This window comes from Narcine bancroftii, chromosome 1, assembly GCF_036971445.1.
Source record: "Narcine bancroftii isolate sNarBan1 chromosome 1, sNarBan1.hap1, whole genome shotgun sequence".
Taxonomy (NCBI): domain Eukaryota; kingdom Metazoa; phylum Chordata; class Chondrichthyes; order Torpediniformes; family Narcinidae; genus Narcine; species Narcine bancroftii.
The window spans coordinates 325,928,028-325,949,292 of NC_091469.1; the positions used below are offsets into that span (position 1 = coordinate 325,928,028).

The following is a 21,265-nucleotide window of genomic DNA, read 5'->3' on the forward strand; positions in this document are numbered from 1 at the left end:
TGTACATTCTGCATTCAAATTCCCTATGATCAGAAATTAGAATAAATCCCCAAACATTTGATTAATATAGAAATATAAGGATGGCCTGATGACTATTTTCAGAAGTCATTTCTGGAAGTTAAATGTCAGGAAGATTTCTTGCATCATCTCTGTAAATTCTACAGACAAGGAACAAAATTCCAGAAGCTGGAACTGTGATTAATTCCTGGCTCAGATGATTAGATGAAACAGATAAAACAGCATTCTCCGGTCCTTGGAGCAACACACTGAAAACATACATACAGACAAATAATACAGATGCAAATATGTATACACAAATATTAAAATAAAGAAATATTATTGTTAAGTAAATAGTTGAGTCATGGAGAGGTTTGTATGTGCAGTTCATCAGTGGTTTGCCTTCTCACTGCCCGTGGGAAGAAGCTGTTCCTCAGCTTGGTGGTGTTGTCTCTGATACTCCTGTATCTCTTTCCCAATGGGAATAGTTGAAGGATGCTGTGTGCTGGGAGGTAGGGCTCCTCACTGATTTTGCGAGCTCTTTTAAGGCAATGATCCTGGTAGATCATGTTGATGGGCAGGGAGGGATAGTCTTATGGTCCTGTGGATTGACCTTTGATCTGCTGCTCTGCAGCAACCATACCACACTGATGCAGCCGGCCAGGATACTCTCGATCGAAAACCGACAGGATTGTGGCTGGTAGCCTTGCCCACCTCAATCTTCTCAGGAAGTGCAGTCAATGTGGCACCTTCCTAACAAGTGAGGAGATTTTTTGTGCCCAAAACAAAACTAAACCAGTGTGGCACACCTTCTATTTAATCATCTGTCTAGTGTTCAGACCCTGTTTAGCCATATATTATGTTTGCAAGGACTGCCTAAAGAAATCTCTTGGTGTCTGCCACATTGACCACCGCCAGTGGGCTGATATCGCCTCAAACCGTGCATCTTGGTGCCTCACAGTTCGGCGGGCAGCAACCTCCTTTGAAGAAGACCGCAGAGCCCACCTCACTGACAAAAGACAAAGGAGGAAAAACCCAACACCCAACCCCAACCAACCAATTTTCCCCTGCAACCGCTGCAACCGTGTCTGCCTGTCCCGCATCGGACTTGTCAGCCACAAACGGGCCTGCAGCTGACGTGGACATTTTACCCCCTCCATAAATCTTCGTCCGCGAAGCCAAGCCAAAGAATGTTTGAGAAGTATGAGGTTTGGTGGGTTCTCAGAGAGACAAGTCTGGACACAATCAAAGTTAACTTTATTGAACACATGGGAGACAAAGAGGGGAAGCCATCAAATGATACTTAATTCTTTCTTCTTTGGCTTGGCTTCACGGACGAAGATTTATGGAGGGGTAATGTCCACGTCAGCTGCAGGCTCGTTTGTGCTGACAAGTCCGATGCGGGACAGGCAGGCACGGTTGCAGTGGTTGCAAGGGAAAATTGGTTAGTTGGGGTTGGGTGTTGGGTTTTTCCTCCTTTGCCTTTTGACAGTGAGGTGGGCTCTGCGGTCTTCTTCAAAGGAGGGTGCTGCCCGCCGAACTGTGAGGCGCCAAGATGCACGGTTTGAGGCGATATCAGCCCACTGGCGGTGGTCAATGTGGCAGGCACCAAGAGATTTCTTTAGGCAGTCCTTGTACCTTTTCTTTGGTGCACCTCTGTCTCGGTGGCCAGTTGAGAGCTCGCCATATAACACGATCTTGGGAAGGCGATGGTCCTCCATTCTGGAGGCGTGACCTACCCAGTGCAGTTTGATCTTCAGCAGCATGGATTCGATGCTGTCGGCCTCTGCCATCTCGAGCACTTCGATGTTGGAGATGAAGTCGCTCCAATGAATGTTGAGGATGGAGCGGAGACAACGCTGGTGGAAGCGTTCTAGGAGCCGTAGATGATGCCGGTAAAGGACCCATGATTCGGAGCCGAACAAGAGTGTGGGTATGACAACGGCTCTGTATACGCTAATCTTTGTGAGATTTTTCAGTTGGTTGTTTTTCCAGACTCTTTTGTGTAGTCTTCCAAAGGCGCTATTTGCCTTGGCAAGTCTGTTGTCTATCTCATTGTCGATCCTTGCATCCGATGAAATGGTGCAGCCGAGATAGGTAAACAGGTTGACCGTTTTGAGATTTGTGTGCCCGATGGAGATGTGGGGGGGCTGGTAGTCATGGTGGGGAGCTGGCTGATGGAGGACCTCAGTTTTCTTCAGGCTGACTTCCAGGCCAAACATTTTGGCAGTTTCCGCAAAACAGGACGTCAAGCGCTGAAGAGCTGGGTCTGAATGGGCAACTAAAGCGGCATCGACTGCAAAGAGTAGTTCATGGACAAGTAGCTCTTGTGTCTTGGTGTGAGCTTGCAGGTGCCTCAGATTGAAGAGACTGCCATCTGTGTGGTAACAACTGCACGAAAACCAACAAGGTCGGGTCAGATACAGCAATGAGCTCTCTGAATCCTTCTCCATTAACAATGGCGTGAAGCAAGTCTGCGTTCTCGCACCAACCCTCTTTTCAATCTTCTTCAGCATGATGCTGAAACAAGCCATGAAAGACCTCAACAATGAAGACGCTGTTTACATCCGGTACCGCACGGATGATACTTAATTACTCTACCACTAAGGCATTCAGATCAGATCCAATCAACTCCAATACCAGTGGCCGCTTGTCTTCTACATAGTACGAGACAAAAACTATAACAGTGCTAGCAGGCACATTTGGCACAAGGGACTCCGATACCAGTAGCTGCCTACCTGACCACACTCTCCTGCATGTGTACACACTTTATAGACAGGAACTTTCAAACGTACGGCCGATTCCCTGTACCAATGGGGGTGGGGGTCTCTGCAAGCCTGGATCCATTACAGTACTATGGCTCAACTCAGCGTAATGCACATCTTATCCATGACTCCTCCAGCGATGTCCACAGTAGTGACCTGGTGTGGAGCCATATCCGGGACTTGGACCAAGAGGCAGAGAGAAAGAAATGTGTGCATCAGTGTTTTATACCGTTCTGAGCTGGGCGTCTGGCCACTGATGACACTGAGCCCTTTAAAGGAGCCATCGATAAAATGTGCACTAATGGGTGGCCAGAGTCCAAACTGATTGGCAGGTGATGCAACATCCAAATAGGTTTTAGGTCACATGACCCTCCCCAATGTTCCTGTCAGGAAGTCCATGGGTTCCTCCACAATCCACATATAACACCATACTAGGAAGGCCCACCCTGAGGAAGTTCAGATGATTCTGAGACCATGCTCAGTGTAGCCTGCAAGCTACATCCATGCATCAGCACAACCCAATATTGCATGCATGGATGACTCTGCTGGAGAAGAAGGGTTGGTGACCTTTCATGGGTTGCCTAACAGAACTCAGCCAACTCTCAAAAACTACTGAGATGGAGATTTATTTATTTTTCAGGGCTTGGACTGCACTGACAAACCTCCCTGCTGTTTTCATCACAGCGCTCGATATGAAACAAAGAAAAATATTAGATTTCGAGCATTTCACAAGCCCACAATGATTCAAAGCAGATTGTGGGCTTGAAAATTGAAAACAAAAAAATAAAGGTGACAAGCCAGCCAGTGCATGAGGAGTGAAAAACAATGTTGATTCTAAGGAAGTAGACCTTTGAGGGTTGTGCTTTGGTGTTGGCCAGGAAGCTCTTTAGATTAATGTCATGGGATCTCTTCTACCTCCTGAAAAGAGAGGCAACCCCCTAGATTAAGGTTGAATACAAGCCTAGATTATGTTTTCAAAAATATGGAGATGACTTTGTACCCAAAACCTTCTGACTCAAAAGCTTCACTAAAACCATTAGAAACAGATCAACCCATCCTCTGATGGATGTTCCAGTTCGGTATATTGGTTAAAAGCACTTTCCGATCCCTCAATCCTGTCATTGCAAAACATCCTTCATCTTTTAATTTTTAATCAAAGTGTCTTTTTAATTCCAAGTACGGTAAATCCCCTGGTATCCAGCACCTATGGGGATTGGTAGATGCTGGATAAGCGAGTTTTCCGTTTGCTTGAGACTTACTATTACTTCTCTTCTCTTTCTCTTTGGCTTGGCTTCGCAGACGGAGGGGTAAATGTCCACGTCAGCTGCAGGCTCGTTTGTGGCTGACAAGTCTGATGTGGGACAGGCAGACACGGATGCAGCGGTTGCAGGGGAAAATTGGTTGGTTGGGGTTGGGTGTTGGGTTTTTCCTCCTTTGTCTTTTGTCAGTGAGGTGGGCTCTGCGGTCTTCTTCAAAGGAGGTTGCTGCCCGCCAAACTGTGAGGTGCCAAGATGCACGGTTTGAGGCGATATCAGCCCACTGGCGGTGGTCAATGTGGCAGGCACCAAGAGATTTCTTTAGGCAGACCTTGTACCTCTTCTTTGGTGCACCTCTGTCACGGTGGCCAGTGGAGAGCTCGCCATATAACACGATCTTGGGAAGGCGATGGTCCTCCATTCTGGAGATGTGACCTACCCAGCGCAGTTGGATCTTCAGCAGCGTGGATTCGATGCTGTCGGCCTCTGCCATCTCAAATACTTCGATGTTAGGGATTAAGTCGCTCCAATGAATGTTGAGGATGGAGCGGAGACAACGCTGGTGGAAGCATTCTAGGAGCCGTAGGTGATGCCGGTAGAGGACCCATGATTCTGAGCCGAACAGGAGTGTGGGTATGACAACGGCTCTGCATACTCTAATCTTTGTGAGGTTTTTCAGTTGGTTGTTTTTCCAGACTCTTTTGTGTAGTCTTCCAAAGGCGCTATTTGCCTTGGCGAGTCTGTTGTCTATCTCATTGTCGATCCTTGCATCCGATGAAATGGTGCAGCCGAGATAGGTAAACTGGTTGACCGTTTTGAGTTTTGTGTGCCCGATGGAGATGTGGGGGGGGCTGGTAGTCATGGTGGGGAGCTGGCTGATGGAGGACCTCAGTTTTCTTCAGGCTGACTTCCAGGCCAAACATTTTGGCAGTTTCCGCAAAACAGGGCGTCAAGCATTGAAGAGCTGGCTCTGCAATGCCTAACTAATACACCTACTTTAAGAATAAATAGTTTAAAAGACAAAGATACCATACTGTACGTGCACTGTACAAACTTCACTTGCATCAAAATATAAACCTGAAAGAATTTTACTTTATTTTCAATCGCTGCATCTGTAAGTTCTTCCCCCTCCATGGAGCCACCCTAAAGACGAACAGTAACATTATAAATAATTAACAACCCCCCCCCCCCCCACCCCACCAAGTTTACAGACAAAGCCTAACTAATATACTGAATAATATATGAATAAATATAAAGACTCTTCCTAAGCAGGAATAAGGAAACACTTTTAGAGAGGCACCTCCAATGGAGAGTGGCATCAATCAGCTCTTCATCCTGGTAGATGTCATTTTATTCAAACACAATTTTATTCGAACAGCTGCTACAAGCAAAGCTCGACCAAGCCACCCCACTGCCTACTATTTTCTCCCACCTTCACCAAAGATTTACGTGTTACTTCAGAGAACATTTACTTTTATAAGTTTAGAACACAGTACATAGAACACAGCACAGTACAGGGTCTTCGGCCCTCGATGTTGTGCCCACTTATCCTACCCTGTAATCCTCTATTTTTCTTTCATCCATGCATCTGTCTAAGAGTATGTTAAATGCCCCCAATATTTCAGTTTCCAACACGATCCCTGGCAAGGCATTCCAGGCATCCATAACTGTCTGTGTATAAAACACCCCTGATTCCTTCCCTAAATTCCCACTTTTACTTTGTACACATGTACTCTGATGTTTGCTATTCCTGCTCCAAAGTCCCAGCTCTGCTAACCTTGCCTCATGAGACCTCTTTTCCAATCCAAGCAACTTCCTGGTAAATCTCCTCTGCACCCTCTCCATAGCTTCCACATCCTTCCTATAATGAGGTTACCAGAACTGAACACAATATGGTCTCATTAAAGATTTATAAAGTTGCAACATGACTTCTCTACTCCTGAACTCAATCCCCTATTAATGAAGCTCAGCATCCCATAAGCCTTCTCAACTATCCTATCAACCTGTCCGGCATCCTTGAGGTCACTCTGTTCATACACACTCTTAAGTAGCTGACCATTAACCCTGTACTCAGCCTTCCAGTTTTTCTTTCAAAAATGCATCACCTCACACTTATCCTCCATCTTGAACTCCATCTGACACTTTTCAGCCCATCTCTGCATTCTGTCCTTTGACAACCTCAGCTCCATCCACAACTCCTCCAACCTTCATGTCATCTGCAAGCTTACTGACCCATTCTTCTGCCTCTTCATCCAGGTCATTTCTAAAAATCACAAACTTCTATTAAACTTTTATTTAAATTTTTATTTATTCTGATTATTTTTATTTATTTATTAGCTTGTTTATTTCCTTTGATTATTTTTGCCAGTTGCTTGAGGTTTCTGGTTGCTTGAATTCCAGGTAACAGTGGTTTTATTGCTTTACTTAATTAAAAGAAGACTGTAGTGAGGCTGCTACTGCAACATTTAGGTTATAGCTCTCGGTTATACCCCTAAGGTTGTAGCTCGAATTCGCAGGAGAAAAAAGACACACATACACACCAGCAGAGTGCATTTGACACTGAGTTTATTCGGTGGCAACTCTGCCTTTTATAGTCAGCTCGGCCGTGTCACCATCGGGGCGTGGCTTGAGCGGGCCGGCTGCTGATTGGTTACCTCGGATGCACGGCCCCGATTGGGTCACCTGTGATCCACCGTCGGTGATGGCTAGTTTCACCGCTCTGCCAGCGGCCTATGGAAAAGGGTGTTTCAGCCCGCACAATACTTTGCCAGTCACCGCGTTCGACGACCATTTCCTGTCTCAGCCCAAGGCGACATTTATTAGATTTTGTTCTGAGAAGAAGCCACCTAAAGAGGATGGTTTTAGTAATTACATTGACCTGTTGATTTTGAATGTAAAAAGTCAATGGACATTGGAAAAGGAGTTACATTACCCAATTGGTTTTTTTTCCAATTGTAAATGGAACTGAATTGAAGGAAATGTTCTGATTAAAAAAAAACACATCCACAGAAATATCTCAATAGCTAAGCAGGCTCAGGACTGGTCGGTACTTGGAGGGGAGACCACTGAGGAACACCAGGTGCTGTAGGTTTCTGTGAGGAGCACTGGACAAAGTGGTGATTCTCTGTCTACCTTACAGTGGATAAAGTTAAAGAATTTTATGTATGTTACATTCTAAATGTAGTATTATGTGACAATAATGGAACATCTACCTTTATGGCAGATACGTTTTGCAATACACAAAAGCACTGGAGAAATTCAACAAGTCACGCATCATCCAAAGGAAATTAAAGACAGCCAATGTTTCAGGCCTGAGCCCTTCATCAGGACTCGCCCAGACCCGAAATGTTAATTACCTTTTTCTTCCTTTGCATCCTGTGTGACCTACTGAGTTTCTCCAGCACTTTTGTGTATTGCACTCAATCTCAGAAACTACAGATTTTCTTGTTTAACTGGCAGATAGTTGACAACACCACTCTTCCTTTTGCTTTATGCACTTGTTCGAACCTGTAGACCCAAGAGCTGACCTGCAGCAAATATAAGGAACCGTCCTTCCCAGTCCTTGGAGCAAATGTTTGACCTCAAAATCTGACTGCACAATTTTATCTGCATTGAGATTTCCAGCTGCATCGGGCTAAATTATAACTGGTGTGATTAACTCACAGAACAGTCAGCTTTAACTAATCTTAAAGGATCAACTTAGGCTTATTTGAAGAGACAGAATCATCTGTCTTGCATTCATGGGTAGAGTGCAGCACAGCTCTCTCCTAAACATACCTCTGGAAAACTGATTAAAACTGAGATCCCAGCTACCTGACATCCAGGGGTTTTCAGTAGTTCACCAATCAAAATTAAATGGTCCAAAATCCAGAAGTCTGGGAAAATTAGGGACTGCACCCATCATTTTATATGGACTTATATTAACTTCTAGACCTGAGGACCTAGACGGATGAAAGTTCAACTCTCAGTGGTCCAGAGGAAGAAGTTAGATTTCACAAGTGGCTAGAACTGGAGTAATGCAAAGATCTTGTAAATGGTACAAGAAAATGGGTTGAAATAATGAAAGGATTTAAAATTAAATTGAAGTGTAAGAATTTATCCACCCCCAACTGCAGGGGCTATGCATTTGGAAGAGGTTAGAACTTCCTTACTGTGAGTGCTTGATCCTCATTGTCAACTTCACAAAGGCAGGGTGTTGGAGGTCCAGGATTAGTACTATTTGGATCCCTATTGCTTAACACTGTTACTTAATGCAGCAAACAGTCACAGCTTCTCCCAACTACAGTATGATGAATGGACCTATCATAATATGCATCAAAAATTGGAATGCTATCAGCTAGATTAATATGGTGGGTAACAAAAATAAATACCATTAAATTGCATGATTTATTGTGTGTTTGTGTGCACGCACGCGCACATGTACTTTGTATATATGCATGTGTGTGTGTTTAAGAGAAATTGTGTATGTCTGATGGTGTGTGTGTGAGTGTGTGTGTCTTTGAGAGAAAGTGTGTGTGTGAGTGTGTGTATCTTTGAGAGAAAGTGTGTGTGTGTGTGTGTGTGTGTGTGTGCATGTCTATCTGTGTGTGTGTGTGTGTGTGTGCATGTGTATCTCTGTGTATGTGTGTATCAGTGTGTGCATGTGTGTCTGTGTGCGTATGTCTGTGTGCATTTGTGTGTCTGTGTGTACGTGTGTCTGTGCGTGTGTATATGCATGTGTGCATGTCTATGTGTGTGCATGCGAGTGTGTGTCTATGTGTCTATATGTCCATCTGTGTGTGTGTGTGTGTGTGTGTGTGTGTGTGTGTGTGTGTGTGTGTGCGTGTGTGTTTGCGTGTGCGCACCTATGTTTCTCAAGCTTGCATTTCTCTGCCATTCAACAAGATCATGGTTAATTTGATTTGGGCCTTAGCTCCACTTTCCTGCCTGTTTCTCATGACCTTTAATTATCCTGCAGTAAAAATTCTGTTTGTCTCTACATTGAATAAATTCAATCATTTAGATTCCATAGATCTCTGGGGTAGAGAATTTCAAAAATTTGCATCTCCTGGAGAGAAGAAACTCCCACTCATCTCTGAATTAAATGAGTGGCCCCTTGTGCAAAACTTTGCTTCCTTATATGAGATTTCCCCACAGGGAAAGTGTTTCTCATCATCTATCCTGTCAAGTCCAACTAGAATCATATTTGTTTCAATTAGATCACCTCAGATGCTTTCAAAGTTTAAGTTTAACCTGGACAAACTTTTGCCAATAGACCAGCCATCATCCCAGTTTAACCTTATGATTTTTTTTTCCTGAGGTGCCAACTATACATCTATATCCCCTCCTAAATAAGAACAAAAATTCTCACATCAAGAAGTAATCTCATTTGTGCTTTGAACAGTCGTAGCAAGACATCCCTATGTTTATAATCCTCATTTGCTATATAAATCAACATTCCATTTGCCTTCCAAATTACTTGCTGTACCAGCAGTGTTTCAAGTTCCAGAATACTCAGATCCCTCAACACAAATGCATACTCCAATCTCTTTGTGTTTAAACAATATGACATGTTTTTTCTATTCTTTTGCCTGGAGTGGATAATCTCTTGTTTCCCCATGTCATAGATCGCCGTGTTTTTGTCCACTTGCTTCATTTTTCCATGCCCATTTGCAGAAGCTTTGCCCACCCCATCATAATTTTATTTCCCACTTATCCTTATGTTATCAGCTGTAAACTCAGTCTTTACCGCTAACTAAAGTGGAGATCAACGTGCTAATCCCCGTGACACCCAAATAGTCACTGATCTGAAATCAAATAATTTATTGTAAATCTGTTTCCAGCCTGTTAACTCTCCTTTCAATATCAGTATTTGAACCACCCCCCACAAAGCCATAAGTAAACTTCCATTTAATGTACTTCGGTTAGCCAAGTACTATAACATTTACTGGTTCTCCTTTATCCTCCCCTCTTCCTAAATGTTCGAAGAACTGCATTCCACGTGTCAACACATGACTCTCCTTTCTAAAAGTATATTGACTCTAATCGATTGTAGTAAAAACACAGAAATGCTGGAGGAGTTCAGCATTGACTCTAATATCTGTCCATCAGTTGAATGTTAATCTTGATTGTATGTTTTTTTTTTAAATTTAGACATACAGCACGGTAACAGCCCATTTCAGCCCGCAAATCCGAGATGCCCAATTTACACCCCATTAACCTACACCTCCAGTATGTTCTTTGAATGGTGGGAGGAAACCCAAGGCCCAAGAGAAATTGATTTTCTATAATAATAGATTTTCTCAAAGATAAGCTAAGTAATCTATGGTTTCCTGATGTCTATCCCCATCCTTTCTTGAATAGAAACACCTGTATTTACAATTTTCCATTTTGCTGGGACATCTCCAGAACCCAATTATTTCTTTGGGAAGATCACAATCTATGCATCTGCAATCTCTGCAAGCCCCTTCTTTTCAGAAAGTGCAGGTCATTAAATCCCGCTTTTAGCAAAAAACTGACCACCCACTCAACCCCTCGTGCCTGCTCCGTCTATGGAAGAATCAGGAATCACTTCAGAACTCACCAAATTGGAGTGGAAGTAAGTCATCCGAAGTCGATTCCAACATGTAGGTGAATTGGCCTGGCACTTTTTTCCCCTCCAAGTGAGAATGATTAAAGTTCTCCCTTCTGTCCCCTGATTTTCCAGCACATGTGTAAATGCAACAGGAAGGGTTTTCTCTCCAGTCCCCAAGTGATGGGACGGTGCAAGTGAAGGGCCAAGACAGGAAGCAGGTGACAGATTATAGCATAGACTGTATAGATTTGCCTTATTTGCTTCTTTTCTTTCTATATATTTCAGCACTCAAGAAAAGGCTTACAAATAATTAAAGTCTGTTAAAGACACAGGAAGCTCTTCACCTGCCCCATTTATACTGCCAATGTTCACTGATGTACTCTTGACACTCTTTCTTTTACATGAGAATTCCTTTCCCCTTCAAAGTCTCCTGGAGTAACCATCCTCTCTAGTTGCAATCACTTTCTCTGTGACAGCAGATAAATCAACAGGGTTGCATAAATCCTACGCATTACACATTCAGCAATCTTATTTTACCAACTGGAAAGACATTCTGGTCAAGGAAAGATTAGACAGGCTTTATACATGTCATGTCATGTTCTTCACCCTTAAACCGTCAATATGAAATTCATTGGGGATATTATTTGAAAGAAGATGGGTGGAGTCATCTGACATTGCCTTGTTCACATTTGGAGGTCCACTGGGAGAGGAAGAGCTGGTTAACAGATGCAAGAAAGTGAATGGCAGTGGACACCAAATTTGCCGATGACACAACAGTTGTTGGCAGAATCACAGAGAGGAATGAGGAAGTGTACAGGAGTGGGAGAGATAACCATTTGAATGGTGTCACAACAACCACCTTCCACCCCACCTCACAAACATTAAAGAACTGACTGTTGGCTTCAGGAAGGAGAAACATGGTGAACATGAGCCCATCCTCATCAAGGGGTAAGCAGTAGAAAGGGTAAAGAACTTCAAATTCCTAGGTGCCATCATCTCTGAAGATCTATCCTGGGGCCTTGACATCGATGTGATCATGAAGAAGGCTCACCAGTGGCTGTATTTTGTTAGGAGTTTGAAGAGATGTAACATGGTGTGCCATTGAGAGCATTATGACTGGTTCCATCACTGTCTGGTATGGAAGTGCCGATGCACAGGAAACAAAAGGGCTGCAGAGGATTGTAAACTCGGTCAGTGCCATCATAGGCATTAGTCTCTATCCCATTAAGGCCATGTACAAGAGGTGGTGTCTAATGAAAGCAGGCTCGATTATCCAGGACCCTCACCACATGGGCCATGCCATCTTCTCACTGCTACCATCGGGAAGGAGACACTACTTTCCTTTTTTCTCTATTTTGCCCTATTATTTTTATATCTTGCACTTACGGAATTGTAATTTATAGCAATTTTGCACAATACTGCTGCCGCAAAACAACAAATTTAATGACACGACCAGGACAAAAAAACCTGATTCCGATTCGGTATCTGATTTCACAACTTCCACGTGTAAGCCAGTCAATGATTCTGATAAACTTTCACCAACCTCCCCCATTTAACTGCTAATCAGTCTCTTCACAGCATGAAGACTTGGTAGAGCAGCCCAGAAAAAATAATTTTCAACATGCCTGTAATTTCTATTTAATTGCAGGTCTGTTCCTTTTAACTTGTCTGTTCACATTATGAGCTCTAGACTCAGTTTTTATTCATGCAGAAGTTTGCTAACAATTGAGTGTATCTCAATCAACTCATTACCCTGTGAATGATCTCCCAAGGAATGATTTAGTGTTTCATTGACTTTATTTCACAGTCACCTTGTTCCCTTATTGCTGACTTCCTGTCTGAATTATCCTATATTCTAGCTCCAGTGATGCTTGACACAGCCAGGATGGATTGTCAGCTCTCTGCCAGCTGATTATTCATTGTGTTGCCAAAATAAGGAGGTAGAAAGACAAATACCACCCGCTTTTTTCTGATAGGAGTACGTCGTGGTCACTTGATAGTGAGGCATGTTTGGCAACTGTCCTGAAGAATCCGGTCATCTTTCATCAAAAGGAGACAGTGTCAAGTCTAAAAGCCCAGACGGAGTCAAACATCATTAGGAGTAAATTTAATCTGCAAACTTGATTCTTTCTTTCATTAATTGGGAAACAGACACCATGGTTGTGCCAGCAACTTTACCCAGGAAGGCTATTGTTGCAAAGCACTTCGACAAACGTTATATCAATTTGCTTCATATTGCTAATCATCACATTATCAAATGTTCGAACCCCACTCTGTCTGCATTGAATTTTTCACGTTCTACTCATGTCTGCGTGGGGTTTCCCTGGGGGTTGTAGGTTAATTGGGTGTAAATTGGGCGGAACAGGCTTGTGGGCCGAAATGGCCTGATACCGTGTTGTGTGTCTAACTTTAAAAATAAAATTTAAAAAAAGCATTTTTAAAATATCTGGACAAATCATTTTGCCTTTAGTATTTTCCAGCAGAAGCTGTTTTGAAACTATTAAAAAGGGTGGTAAACGTTTGCAGGGAGAATCGTAGAATCATAGAGTTGTACAATGTGGAAAAAGGCCCTTCAACCCAACTTGCCCATGTCAGCCAAAATGTCCCACCCACTCAAGATGCACTGGCTGCATTTGCCCTTTAAGAATTATTTTCCAGAACTCGATAGACTCAGGATCATTACCCATGGATTGGAGGGTAGCTAATGTTACCCCACTATTTAAAAAGAAGGGTAGAGAAAAAGCGGGGAATTATAGGCCGGTGAGCCTTACATCAGTAGTGGGCAAAATGATGGAATCCATTATTAAGGATGTAATAGCAGAGCATATGACTAGCAGAGAAGGGATCGGACAGAGTCAACATGGATTTACAAAAGGCAAATCGTGCTTGACAAATCTATTGGAATTCTTTGAGATGGTGACAGGTAAAATGGATGGGGGAGAGCCAGTGGATGTGGTGTACCTGGACTTCCAAAAGGCCTTCGATAAGGTCCCGCATAAACGACTGGCTTACAAAATCAAGGCTCATGGGATTGGGGGCAAAGTATTGATGTGGATTGAGAACTGGCTGGCAGCTAGAAGACAGAGAGTTGGGATAAATGGCTCGTTTTCTGAGTGGCAGGCGGTGACCAGTGGGGTGCCACAGGGATTTGTACTGGGACCCCAGCTGTTCACAATTTACATTAATGATCTGGATGAGGGGATTGGATGTAATATCTCCTAATTTGCAGATTTCACTAAGCTAGGAGGGGTTGTGTGCACGGAAGAGGGGGTCAGGAAGCTCCAGTGTGATTTGGATAAATTGAGGGACTGGGCAGAAACATGGCAAATGCACTACAATGTGGATAAATGTGAGGTTATCCACTTTGGTAATACAAGCCGGAGGGCAGATTACTATTTGAATGGCAATAGATTAAGAGATGGGGAAGTGCAGAGAGACCTAGGGGTACTTGTACACCAGTCTCTGAAGGCGAGCATGCAGGCACAGCAGGCGGTTAAAAAGGCAAATGGTATGTTGGCCTTCATATCAAGGGGGTTTGAGTATAGGGACAAGGATACCTTACTGCAGCTGTACAGGGCCTTGGTGAGACCCCACCTGGAGTATTGTGTGCAGTTTTGGTCACCTTATCTAAGGAAGGATGTTCTTTTTGTGCAGAGGCGATTCACCACGCTGATACCTGGAATGGCAGGAATGACTTATGAGGAAAGATTGCGCAAATTGGGATTGTACTCGCTGGAGTTTAGAAGATTGAGAGGGGATCTCATAGAGAGATATAAAATTCTGGCAGGACTGGACAGAATGGATGCAGATGGGATGTTTCCAATGATGGGAAAATCCAGAACCCGGGGCCATGGTTTGAGGATAATAGGCAAACCATTTAGGACCGAGATGAGGAGGAATTTCTTTACCCAGAGGGTGGTGAATTTGTGGAATTCATTGCCACAGAGGGCAGTAGAGGCAGGTTTATTAAATATATTTAAGAGGGAATTAGGTATATTTCTTCAGTATAAGGGTATTGAAGGTTACGGAGAGAAGGCGGGGACGGGGTACTGAACTTTAAGATCAGCCATGATCTTGTTGAATGGCGGAGCAGGCTTGAAGGGTCGAATGACCTACGCCTGCTCCTATCTTCTATGTTTCTATGTTTATGTAGGCCTCAGGCCTGAAATGTTGGTAATATGGATGCTGTAAGACCAGCTGAGTTCCTCCAGCATTTCCGTGTGATTTTACTTTATCCCTCTAAAACCACCCGACCCAAGTATCTCTCCAATGTTCATTGAAATTGTAAGAGAACCTGCCTCAACTACCTCCTCCATCCACCCATTCCATACACCCACCACCCTCTGTAAAAAAAAATGTCAACCCCCACCCCTCCTGTCAGTTCTTTCCCCATCAACTCAAACCAAAGTCCTCCAGTTCCCGACTCCCCCAGTCTAGGCAAAATGTGTTCAGTCGATCCACCACTCACTCCTGTGATCATGTTCACTTCAATGAGAAGCATCAAAATTAAGACAAAAGTGAAGATGTCTGCAATATCACAGTGAAAGGGGTATCTTCCACTCAATACAGGATTGTTGACTGAAATGCATAATGATTTGTGGTTAATACATATGTTTACTTAGAGTAAGTGCAGAGGATTAAAAAAATTATTCTCGTGTCTTCGATAGCATCAGGTCTCTGTACAGTTTGGTTTTAATACAAACTTATGTTTCGCTGAAGGGGTGTAATCATTCAGACCTTTGGCATTTAATCTGCTTTGTTATTTCAAAAAAGGTTGTATTTCCATGATCCTTGACAAATTGAGTGTCCTATCTGGTTGCATCATTGTGTGGCATGGTAGCTGCAGATTGGAAGATCATTTAAACAACCAAGAGGATTACTGGGGTCTCCCTTTCCTCTATAGATGACATTTGAAAATCAGAACCAGAATTTATTGTCATGAACAAGTCATGAAATTCAGTGTTTTGTGGCAGCATCATAGAGCAAACATTCAGATTATAAACCATCTTAAAACAATAACATATAAAAAATTAAAATAATAGTGCACAAAAATTAAGGCAGTGTCTTTGGTTCATTAATTATTCAGGAATCTGATGGCAGCGGGGACCATTGTCAAAATGGGGCTCAAGGAATTATAGAAGACCCTTTCAATCCAATGCATAGTAACTTTAACCCTCTACCATCAAGGTACAGGAGCATCAAATTCAGGACTGCCATGCTGGGGAATAGTTCCTTCCTACAAGCTGGGAGACTGATGGGAAGGCACGGTTGGCTTAGCAGTTAGCTCGACGCCATTACAGTGCCAACATTCGGGACCAAGGTTCGAACACTGTGAGGAGTTTATATGTTCTCCCCATGACTTTGTGGGTTTCCTACGGGGGCTCCGGTTTCCTCCCACTGTTCAAAACATACTGGGGGTTGTAGGTCAATAGGGTATAATTGGTCCACACAGGTTTGTGGTCCGAAATGGCTTGTTGCTCTGCAGCTTGTCTAAAAAAAAGTATCCTGCAACCGTATAAGTCATTCCAAATATTTATATTTACTTTAAATTTTGATTATTTATGTGATCATTATGCACTGGGTATTGTGTGTTTTTGTGTGTGTATCAAGGTCTGGAGAGGTGCTGTTTTGTTGTGTTGTATATGTAAAATTCAGATGATAATAAACTTGAACTCTATTACTGAGCTAAACAAACACACAAAATGAAACAAAAAAAGCCAATTTGAGATAAAAGCAGAAATTGCTGGATATACTGGCAGGATCAGTGCCAAGAGAGGGCAGGAAGCAAGAATTAATATTTTAGGTCACTGACATTTAGGAAACTTCAAACTATTAAGTTTGTTTCTCTTTGTTGATGCTGCCTGATCCACTGACCATTTTCAGTGTTTTCTGTCTTTCTGCCAGTTTTGAGAATCATTCCCTGTTACATAGTGATCTGGAACCAGTTCACAGAAATTGCAAGTGACCCAGTGGGAAGTGCTCAGTGCACAGAACATGCTCTTCATTCAACAGTCCTCCCAATGATCGACCATTGGAGCAATTCAGCGACTTGAAGGTGATTTAACTTTTATTTACATTGAGACCTGTCACCCAATTAGTCCCAATTAAACCATAGCCCCATATGTTTCTGGAGGGTTGGAGGAAACTGGAGCACCTGGGTCATGTGGAGAATGTACAGTGCCCCACCTCAGTCCCTATATTTGTTCTGGTCAGGTTGGATCTGCAGGATAACAGCAGTTATTTACCTATTCAGAAAGGCGGAAGAAACTGAAACCTAAACTCATCCACAATGATTTTCTGGCATTGAAACCACAATTTTTCTAAAATTGTTTTGAGTAGCTCTTAAAAGAATCGTAACATTTGTTTGTAATTCTGAAATGGTACTTGCACTGTTGTTTGAGAGACAATGGGTATTAGGAGCTGAACTTTTTGGGCTAATAGCTTATTTCCTTGTGTCAAGTCTAAGAAATGCCCCCTTTAAAAGTTCACATCACTGTGCAGCAGTCAGTCAACCCAAACTAGGGATTGTTGGCCAGGACTGCCTGCATGAAAACAAAATGGACCTCGTCATGGAGCAGAGGAAAATGTCGGAAGTGGAAGAGAGAGCTTCCAAGGAGACTTACTAAAGAAAGATGCGAGGTCATCCCTGTAATGGCATGAATGCTTCACTTTTAGAAGTCCTGCAGTGCAGCCAAACCTTCCTTTTAAGTACCCGACGTTTCTGGAATTTTGCATTGCAATATTGATCAACCTTTAATACAGTAATCAGTTTGAGCCATCGGCGTGATTAATTGCTGGTTCTGGGGTATCAGTGCGATTTTTGTTATACCTCAACTCCAATTATCCAAAATGCTCATGACCCGGCCCATTTCAGATAAACTGGTCATTAAAAACATAGCCCAGTAGCAACAGCAAATCACTTGTCACAGTGTTTAAACAACAAGGGGAGGCTTTTAAAGCATTGAAATAAAGTTAATTCTCACCAAAAAAAATGCTGGCCACCGCCGAACACCGACACCTCCCCACCGAGGGTCCGTTCCTGCCAGGGGTCCGAGGTCTGCCGTTGCCGGGAGCCCGAGATTTTCCGCCAAGGAGCCCCATGTCCCAGTCAGTTCGCTTCCGAAAAGGTTTCAGATAAATGAGGATTTGAGAGAATCCAATTTTGGATAATCGGAGCTGTTCTGTATTTTATGGAATTATGCAGATGGATCTGGGTTTGGGACCTAACCATCATGTAAAGGGGTGGTTGAAAGATGACCCCGTAGGGCTGAAACACTTTGACAGGTGAGAGAAGCTTTTCATTTGTAAACTACAGCAGAATTCATGATTATCAGCATTTAAAAGACACCAAAGTCAGATGGGGCTGTGTGATGTGGAGACAAGTTGGGGGGGTCCACAAAGTGACTAGTCTGAACACAGACTAATTAAAAATTTTCATTTTAGACATACAGCATGGCAACAGGCCCTTTTGGCCCACAAGCCCGTGTTGCCCAACTGAAGTACATTTTAAGGGTGCGAGGAAACCAGAGCCTCCAGGGAAAACCCACACAAGCACAGGGAGAACATACCAACTCCTTACAGACAGTGCAGGATTTGAACCCCGGTCCCGATGGTAGTGGTGGATTAACTACCACCCAGACCCCTAGGCCGAGCCCACTGACCTTGCCCCCAAACCCCAGGTGATGCCCTTCCCTCACATATTCTAAATTTATCCACTGGGTGTCTACTTGGAGTGTGCGTGTGTACACTGTGCTTGGCGATGGCAGGATAGAATTGATAGGCTGGGTGGCAATAGCCCGGAGACGATGGGTGCATAAGGAGGGGAGGGGTTGGACCAGTAGTGGGGTGCCTGGGTGTCAACCACTGGTGGGGACCTAATCAATTGGCTCTGACATGGGGCTGCATTTGGGGCAGTTTGTCTTATCTCTGTTCAGCTCTCTGCTGCGCCACACCCCCTGGCTTGTACCAGCCGCAGCCAGACGTCCCGCCTTTCAATGATTTACATTGCAATTTGTAAACTCTGGGTACAATGTCCAGAAACTGTTCTGTCATTCATAATTTAAGCAGCATGAATAACTAAAGTGAGTCCAGGGTTAATTGAATCAGTTGTCCCCGACTTTTCCATGACCAATGCTGGCGCTGCCTGAGCCAAGTCCTGCAGCAGGAGGAAGACCTCAGACTCGTGCATGTCTTTACAAAAGCGAGCATTGATTGACAAGTAGTGGTACTTCTGTGACCATGAGGCGTGAGTCTTGATTGAGTGACTACACTACACTACTATGTATAATGTTGTACTAGTACTACATGCATAATAAAATATCATAAAGACAAGTTATATGAATCAATAACAGACCTTTTATTCCATTCTCACATAATAAATAATTGCTGCCCTTTGAATAGGAAATTAGCACCTGTGTGGATCACCATAGAGGGACACAGTTATTTTGTTAGTGATTTATCCATCACAGATTATTTAATAGATGGTGTTCCCTTCATATGGAAAACAAGTGATTTGGGGCCCAGTATGCTAAATTAACAAGGAAGAGTTTAGGAGATCTGCCCACTGTCCCACAACTCCCTTTGAGCTTGACAGCAGCACAGAGGATAGGTAGTTCGGTGCCTGTTGCCAGTCTAATGGGCAGGATTCAAGCCCCACCCTACCACCACCACCCACCCACCCCCCATCCTCCACCTTCCCACCAAACTATTAGATCTTAAACGCCTCTCCGACCGAATTGGACGTTAAAAATCTAATAGTTTGGTGGGAAGGTGGAGGATTGCACACACTGCAGCGGCAAATCTTCATGCCGCCAGCTCTCAGAAACTGCCATATGCATCACGCCGGCTATGGCGCAACTCTGACTCTGGCCCACAGTCACCGGCTTCGCCCATGCAGTAATCGTGAAACAATAAACTGAGATCAGGCTGCCCTTCCATGAGAAAAGATGAGAGGAAGCTTGAACTGCTGTGCACTGGCTGGCCTGAATGGCCTGCTTTCCTTTATAATTCTAGCAAGATTTGCTCCAATTGATTCAGCCTGAAACATCGATCATCAGTGAAATACCCAAAAGCACTGGAGGAACTCAGCAGGTCAGACGACATCTATAGAAAGTAAAAGGGATTGGAGTTTTCGGGCCTGAGCCCTAGGTCAGCACTCCAGGTCCGGAACGTCAATGGCCTTTTACTTTCCATGGATGCTGTGTGCTTGGTGAGTCATTCCAGCACTGTTGTGTATGCACTGGATTCCAGCATCTGCGACTTTTCTCATTTACAAACATCAGTGAAACACGAGTCTCCAACTGCAGAGGTTAGGAGCAGGCAGTGTCTCTGGAATGAAACGTCAGAACCGCACAATTTTCCGAAACTGAACCTTCGATACATAAGCTGGAAAAATAGAATACAATTAAGATTCTCTTTCATGTTTTTGGTTTAATAATTAAAAACCCATTTGAAGAAACACATCCTCGATTCAGAAACTCTTTCCCATACCTCTACTTACTGCATCAAGTTCACTCTGGCTCTAATCCTGACATTACAAATTCTTCACTTTACAAACTAAAAATTGTACCATTAACTCAGGGGGATTTCACCCCCATCACTATATTCTTGACAGCTCTTTGCAGAGAATCCAATTGATGACATGTTAGCACCGTTGGATTGTAAGCATGCATCCAGTCTCACTTCCAAATCTCTCCAGATCCTCGGCCTTCATTGAAATGTCATGTTATAGCTCCCTTCCTGAAATCTAGTTCAGGTCCTCTTGCTCCCATCCTGAAATCCAGTTCAGGTCCTCTTGCTCCCATCCTGAAATCCAGTTCAGGTCCTCTTGCTCCTGTCCTGAAATCCAGTTCAGGTATTCTTGCTCCTCGGAACAAAAGATTTGTCTCCCTGCCCTCCTCCTTGGACTTTAAAAACACCCACCACCCTCAAGTCCTTGCACCCACTATTGCATTTCTGCAGAGCATAAACTTGCTGCTGTCAGCATCTGCCTCTCCTTTACAGTGCGCCTGAGCACATTTTCTAAATTTAACATTGAAACATGTTGCCTCATTCGTTGGCAGAAAATGATTGGCCTCAGTCTTTGATCTTTGTGAACCTCAGCAGATGCTCCTGCCACAGACCGTGTTTCAGAGTCTGGTCTGAACACGGAAAAATTGTCACACTCTCAGACCTTCTGAAATTCAAGCATCTTGATGAGCCTCCCTCTCTCTTCATTATATCCATCTTATGTCTGTTTTCCAAACAAGGTTATTGATATGTTCCTCGTGCTACTCACACCCTTGTGCTTGCTAGATAGAAGGCTTGCTCCATTTTGTTTGTGGGAGGAATATTCAATTGATCTTAACTGTGCTGCTGCAGAGGCTGCTGGAGGCAAATGCATGGACACTCAGTTACTCTCTTTCAGGCCAACACTAATCTGTCTGCTTTACAGCAGGTAGAAGGCAATATTGTGTAACATTACATGTTCTGTACATGACAATAAAGGAATCTTGAATCTCAGCTAAGCTGGGGAACACCTTTCTGAAAATGTCTGAATGTGATAACTTTGCAGTGTTCATTAACCTTTAGATAAATAGCATTGACTTTTTCTTGTTAAGAACAAAGAACAAGATTCATGGTACAGTAGCAGAACTTTTGCCTCAGACTGGTATATTCAATCCTGACCTCCAGTGCTGATGGCATGGAAATCTCCC

At 43.5% G+C, this 21,265-nt stretch overlaps 1 long non-coding RNA gene across 2 annotated transcripts in view; it reads left to right on the forward strand.

The window, feature by feature from the left end:
- Positions 1-21,265, forward strand: part of LOC138748063 (uncharacterized) — an 89,583-nt gene that overhangs the window by 30,015 nt on the left and 38,303 nt on the right. For both annotated transcript variants that reach the window (XR_011347776.1, XR_011347774.1), the window contains exon 2: positions 16,476-16,626. This is a non-coding gene — a long non-coding RNA (uncharacterized lncRNA). The remainder of the gene's footprint in view (positions 1-16,475; positions 16,627-21,265) is intronic.